This window comes from Clytia hemisphaerica, unplaced genomic scaffold (genome assembly GCF_902728285.1).
Source record: "Clytia hemisphaerica strain Z4C2 unplaced genomic scaffold, Clytia hemisphaerica genome assembly, whole genome shotgun sequence".
Taxonomy (NCBI): Eukaryota; Metazoa; Cnidaria; class Hydrozoa; order Leptothecata; family Clytiidae; genus Clytia; species Clytia hemisphaerica.
Genome location: NW_027104140.1, coordinates 521153 through 527658, shown reverse-complemented (window position 1 = coordinate 527658; position 6506 = coordinate 521153).

Sequence of the window (6506 nt, the reverse complement as noted above, 5' to 3'; positions counted from 1 at the left end):
CTTTTCCTAATTTCTAAGTCTGGTAACTGTGATTTTACCCAACCTCACGATTGTTTGTTGTAATATTTTGACTTTTTTTCAAATATTAATTTTTTGATTTAATCTTTTTTTTTTCTTTTTTGAAAAAACTCTTTTTGATTTTTTGAGACAAACTTCCAAAATGGTCAAGAAGTGTGTGATGAAAATCAAAGGACCAAAAGCTTCTGACTCCATCATTGATAGTTTGCTTAAATGATCATCAAATCAACAATGTGTTTCAATCACAATCAACTAACTACTATTAGTTAGAAATTAACTTTTCTTTGCAACATTGAGCAGTTCATATTGTCATCTAGTTGGGAGAGTTAAGACTCTTTATTTGTGTGAGCATCAGATATAGCTTTCAGTCAAACAATAGTAAGCCAGTATTAAGGAATACAAAATACTCAAATTGCACCGTCTGAACTACTTCCATATTTCAAATCCCATACTACTTCACACAGAGTTGAATACAATTGGTTCCGTGGTAGCATTATGCGGCCATGTGCCTTTTGTACTCAACTCTGTGTGGTAAAAGTTCTATGTGACCGCCCATCTAAAATATAACCAAGACAGATTGCACTGGTCTGAACTACTTTATAATTTTAGATCCCATACTACTTCACACAGAGTTGAATACAATTGGTTCTGTGGTAGCATTATGCGGCCATGTGCCTTTTGTACTCAACTCTGTGTGGTAAAAGTTCTATGTGATCGCCCATCTAAAATAGAATCAACACAAATCGCACTGGTCTGAACTACTTTATAATTTTAGATCCCATACTACTTCACACAGAGTTGAATACAATTGGTTCCGTGGTAGCATTATGCGGCCATGTGCCTTTTGTACTCTACTCTGTGTGGTAAAAGTTCTATGTTATCGCTCATCTAAAATAGAACCAAGACAGATTGCACTGGTCTGAACTACTTTATAATTTTAGATCCCATACTACTTCACACAGAGTTGAATACAATTGGTTCCGTGGTAGCATTATGAGGCCATGTGCCTTTTGTACTCAACTCTGTGTGGTAAAAGTTCTGTGTGATCGCCCCCAAAAAATATAACCAAGACAGATTGCACTGGTCTGAACTACTTTATAATTTTAGATCCCATGCTACTTCACACAAAGTTGAATACAATTGGTTCTGTGGTAGCATTATGCGGCCATGTGCCTTTTGTACTCAACTCTGTCTGGTAAAAGTTCTATGTGATCGCCCATCTAAAATAGAACCAAGACAGATTGCACTGGTCTGAACTACTTTATAATTTTAGATCCCATACTACTTCACACAGAGTTGAATACAATTGGTTCCGTGGTAGCATTATGCGGCCATGTGCCTTTTGTACTCAACTCTGTGTGGTAAAAGTTCTATGTGATCGCCCATCTAAAATAGAACCAACACAAATCATACTGGTCTGAACTACTTTATAATTTTAGATCCCATACTACTTCACACAGAGTTGAATACAATTGGTTCCGTGGTAGCATTATGCGGCCATGTGCCTTTTGTGTACTCAACTCTGTGTGGTAAAAGTTCTATGTGCTCGCCCATCTAAAATAGAACCAACACAAATCGCACTGGTCTGAACTACTTCATAATTTTAGATCCCATACTACTTCACACAGAGTTGAATACAATTGGTTCCGTGGTAGCATTATGCGGTCATGTGCCTTTTGTACTCAACTCTGTGTGGTAAAAGTTCTATGTGATCGCCCATCTAAAATAGAACCAACACAAATCGCACTGGTCTGAACTACTTCATAATTTCAAATCCCATACTACTTCACACAGAGTTGAATACAATTGGTTCCGTGGTAGCATTATGCGGCCATGTGCCTTTTGTACTCAACTCTGTGTGGTAAAAGTTCTATGTGACCGCCCATCTAAAATATAACCAAGACAGATTGCACTGGTCTGAACTACTTTATAATTTTAGATCCCATACTACTTCACACAGAGTTGAATACAATTGGTTCTGTGGTAGCATTATGCGGCCATGTGCCTTTTGTACTCAACTCTGTGTGGTAAAAGTTCTATGTGATCGCCCATCTAAAATAGAATCAACACAAATCGCACTGGTCTGAACTACTTTATAATTTTAGATCCCATACTACTTCACACAGAGTTGAATACAATTGGTTCCGTGGTAGCATTATGCGGCCATGTGCCTTTTGTACTCTACTCTGTGTGGTAAAAGTTCTATGTTATCGCTCATCTAAAATAGAACCAAGACAGATTGCACTGGTCTGAACTACTTTATAATTTTAGATCCCATACTACTTCACACAGAGTTGAATACAATTGGTTCCGTGGTAGCATTATGAGGCCATGTGCCTTTTGTACTCAACTCTGTGTGGTAAAAGTTCTGTGTGATCGCCCAACAAAAATATAACCAAGACAGATTGCACTGGTCTGAACTACTTTATAATTTTAGATCCCATGCTACTTCACACAAAGTTGAATACAATTGGTTCTGTGGTAGCATTATGCGGCCATGTGCCTTTTGTACTCAACTCTGTCTGGTAAAAGTTCTATGTGATCGCCCATCTAAAATAGAACCAAGACAGATTGCACTGGTCTGAACTACTTTATAATTTTAGATCCCATACTACTTCACACAGAGTTGAATACAATTGGTTCCGTGGTAGCATTATGCGGCCATGTGCCTTTTGTACTCAACTCTGTGTGGTAAAAGTTCTATGTGATCGCCCATCTAAAATAGAACCAACACAAATCATACTGGTCTGAACTACTTTATAATTTTAGATCCCATACTACTTCACACAGAGTTGAATACAATTGGTTCCGTGGTAGCATTATGCGGCCATGTGCCTTTTGTACTCAACTCTGTGTGGTAAAAGTTCTATGTGCTCGCCCATCTAAAATAGAACCAACACAAATCGCACTGGTCTGAACTACTTCATAATTTTAGATCCCATACTACTTCACACAGAGTTGAATACAATTGGTTCCGTGGTAGCATTATGCGGTCATGTGCCTTTTGTACTCAACTCTGTGTGGTAAAAGTTCTATGTGATCGCCCATCTAAAATAGAACCAACACAAATCGCACTGGTCTGAACTACTTCATAATTTCAAATCCCATACTACTTCACACAGAGTTGAATACAATTGGTTCCGTGGTAGCATTATGCGGCCATGTGCCTTTTGTACTCAACTCTGTGTGGTAAAAGTTCTATGTGACCGCCCATCTAAAATATAACCAAGACAGATTGCACTGGTCTGAACTACTTTATAATTTTAGATCCCATACTACTTCACACAGAGTTGAATACAATTGGTTCTGTGGTAGCATTATGCGGCCATGTGCCTTTTGTACTCAACTCTGTGTGGTAAAAGTTCTATGTGATCGCCCATCTAAAATAGAATCAACACAAATCGCACTGGTCTGAACTACTTTATAATTTTAGATCCCATACTACTTCACACAGAGTTGAATACAATTGGTTCCGTGGTAGCATTATGCGGCCATGTGCCTTTTGTACTCTACTCTGTGTGGTAAAAGTTCTATGTTATCGCTCATCTAAAATAGAACCAAGACAGATTGCACTGGTCTGAACTACTTTATAATTTTAGATCCCATACTACTTCACACAGAGTTGAATACAATTGGTTCCGTGGTAGCATTATGAGGCCATGTGCCTTTTGTACTCAACTCTGTGTGGTAAAAGTTCTGTGTGATCGCCCAACAAAAATATAACCAAGACAGATTGCACTGGTCTGAACTACTTTATAATTTTAGATCCCATGCTACTTCACACAAAGTTGAATACAATTGGTTCTGTGGTAGCATTATGCGGCCATGTGCCTTTTGTACTCAACTCTGTCTGGTAAAAGTTCTATGTGATCGCCCATCTAAAATAGAACCAAGACAGATTGCACTGGTCTGAACTACTTTATAATTTTAGATCCCATACTACTTCACACAGAGTTGAATACAATTGGTTCCGTGGTAGCATTATGCGGCCATGTGCCTTTTGTACTCAACTCTGTGTGGTAAAAGTTCTATGTGATCGCCCATCTAAAATAGAACCAACACAAATCATACTGGTCTGAACTACTTTATAATTTTAGATCCCATACTACTTCACACAGAGTTGAATACAATTGGTTCCGTGGTAGCATTATGCGGCCATGTGCCTTTTGTACTCAACTCTGTGTGGTAAAAGTTCTATGTGCTCGCCCATCTAAAATAGAACCAACACAAATCGCACTGGTCTGAACTACTTCATAATTTTAGATCCCATACTACTTCACACAGAGTTGAATACAATTGGTTCCGTGGTAGCATTATGCGGTCATGTGCCTTTTGTACTCAACTCTGTGTGGTAAAAGTTCTATGTGATCGCCCATCTAAAATAGAACCAACACAAATCGCACTGGTCTGAACTACTTCATAATTTTAGATCCCATACTACTTCACACACTTCACACAGAGTTGAATACAATTGGTTCCGTGGTAGCATTATGCGGCCATGTGCCTTTTGTACTCAACTCTGTGTGGTAAAAAGTTCTATGTGATCGCCCATCTAAAATAGAACCAACACAAATCGCACTGGTCTGAACTACTTCATAATTTTAGATCCCATACTACTTCACACAGAGTTGAATACAATTGGTTCCGTGGTAGCATTATGCGGCCATGTGCCTTTTGTACTCAACTCTGTGTGGTAAGAGTTCTATGTGATCGCCCATCTAAAATAGAACCAAGACAGATTGCACTGGTCTGAACTACTTTATAATTTTAGATCCCATACTACTTCACACAGAGTTGAATACAATTGGTTCCGTGGTAGCATTATGCGGCCATGTGCCTTTTGTACTCAACTATGTGTGGTAAAAGTTCTATGTGATCGCCCATCTAAAATATAACCAAGACAGATTGCACTGGTCTGTACTACTTCATAATTTTAGATCCCATGCTACTTCACACAGAGTTGAATACAATTGGTTCTGTGGTAGCATTATGCGGTCATGTGCCTTTTGTACTCAACTCTGTGTGGTAAGAGTTCTATGTGATCGCCCATCTAAAATAGAACCAAGACAGATTGCACTGGTCTGAACTACTTTATAATTTTAGATCCCATACTACTTCACACAGAGTTGAATACAATTGGTTCCGTGGTAGCATTATGCGGCCATGTGCCTTTTGTACTCAACTATGTGTGGTAAAAGTTCTATGTGATCGCCCATCTAAAATATAACCAAGACAGATTGCACTGGTCTGTACTACTTCATAATTTTAGATCCCATGCTACTTCACACAGAGTTGAATACAATTGGTTCTGTGGTAGCATTATGCGGTCATGTGCCTTTTGTACTCAACTCTGTGTGGTAAAAGTTCTATGTGATCGCCCATCAAAAATATAACCAAGACGGATTGCACTGGTCTGTACTACTTCATAATTTTAGATCCCATGCTACTTCACACAGAGTTGAATACAATTGGTTCCGTGGTAGCATTATGCGGCCATGTGCCTTTTGTACGCAACTCTGTGTGGTAAAAGTTTTATGCGATCGCTCATCTAATATAGAACCAAGGCAGATTGCACTGGTCTGAACTACTTCATAATTTTAGATCCCATACTACTTCACACAGAGTTGAATACAATTGGTTCCGTGGTAGCATTATGCGGCCATGTGCCTTTTGTACTCAACTCTGTGTGGTAAAAGTTCTATGTGATCGCCAACCAAAACAGAATAGAATGTTTCAAACTTTCAGAAAACAATTAAATTAATATCTTTCATAGAGAAAGTAAGGTAGGATGACAAAATAAAAACTTTTCTGTTTCTTGCTATTCTCAAGAGTTAACTATAAGCCATATCAATTATCGGTTAGACTGGACTTAAAAAATTGTTGTTTTGCCGTCACCCGACCGACCTTACCTCGAAACCTGCCGACCCAATTTATTGCCATTTTAAAGAAGATTATTTTCCTTCAAAAACTTCAAACAATAAAAAATCAAAACTCGTATCTTGTTTGTCTCAAGCATAAGAATCGTAAACTCCCTGCTAGCACTTCTTTTTTTATTCAAAATTACCTAAATGTAAACAAACTGTCAACCATTCCATGAACGAAAAATTTCAAAAATTGCCAAAATAAAAAAATTTCCGACCGACCAACCCACTTCCGAAATCTAGGGTCGGGTGACGGCAAACCAACAATTTTTTAAGCCCCTCACATCCACCACTGCTAGAATTCATTTTAATAGAATTTTCACTAACCCACTCACTTATCTATATTTTAGGCAATGAATTCAATGTTTGAAAATTTAGGCGATTGGTTTAAAAGTTGTCTTGTTGCAAGACAAGACAAAGGGATTCGTGTAGATGATTTAATAGATTCTTATAAGGACTATGCCAGGTTAGATTTTGTTGATAAATCCCTTTTCTTTGATGCTCTAAAGGATTTATTGAAAGCCCTGAACTTCAATCCCAGATTTGTCAAGAAAAAATATAGGGGTA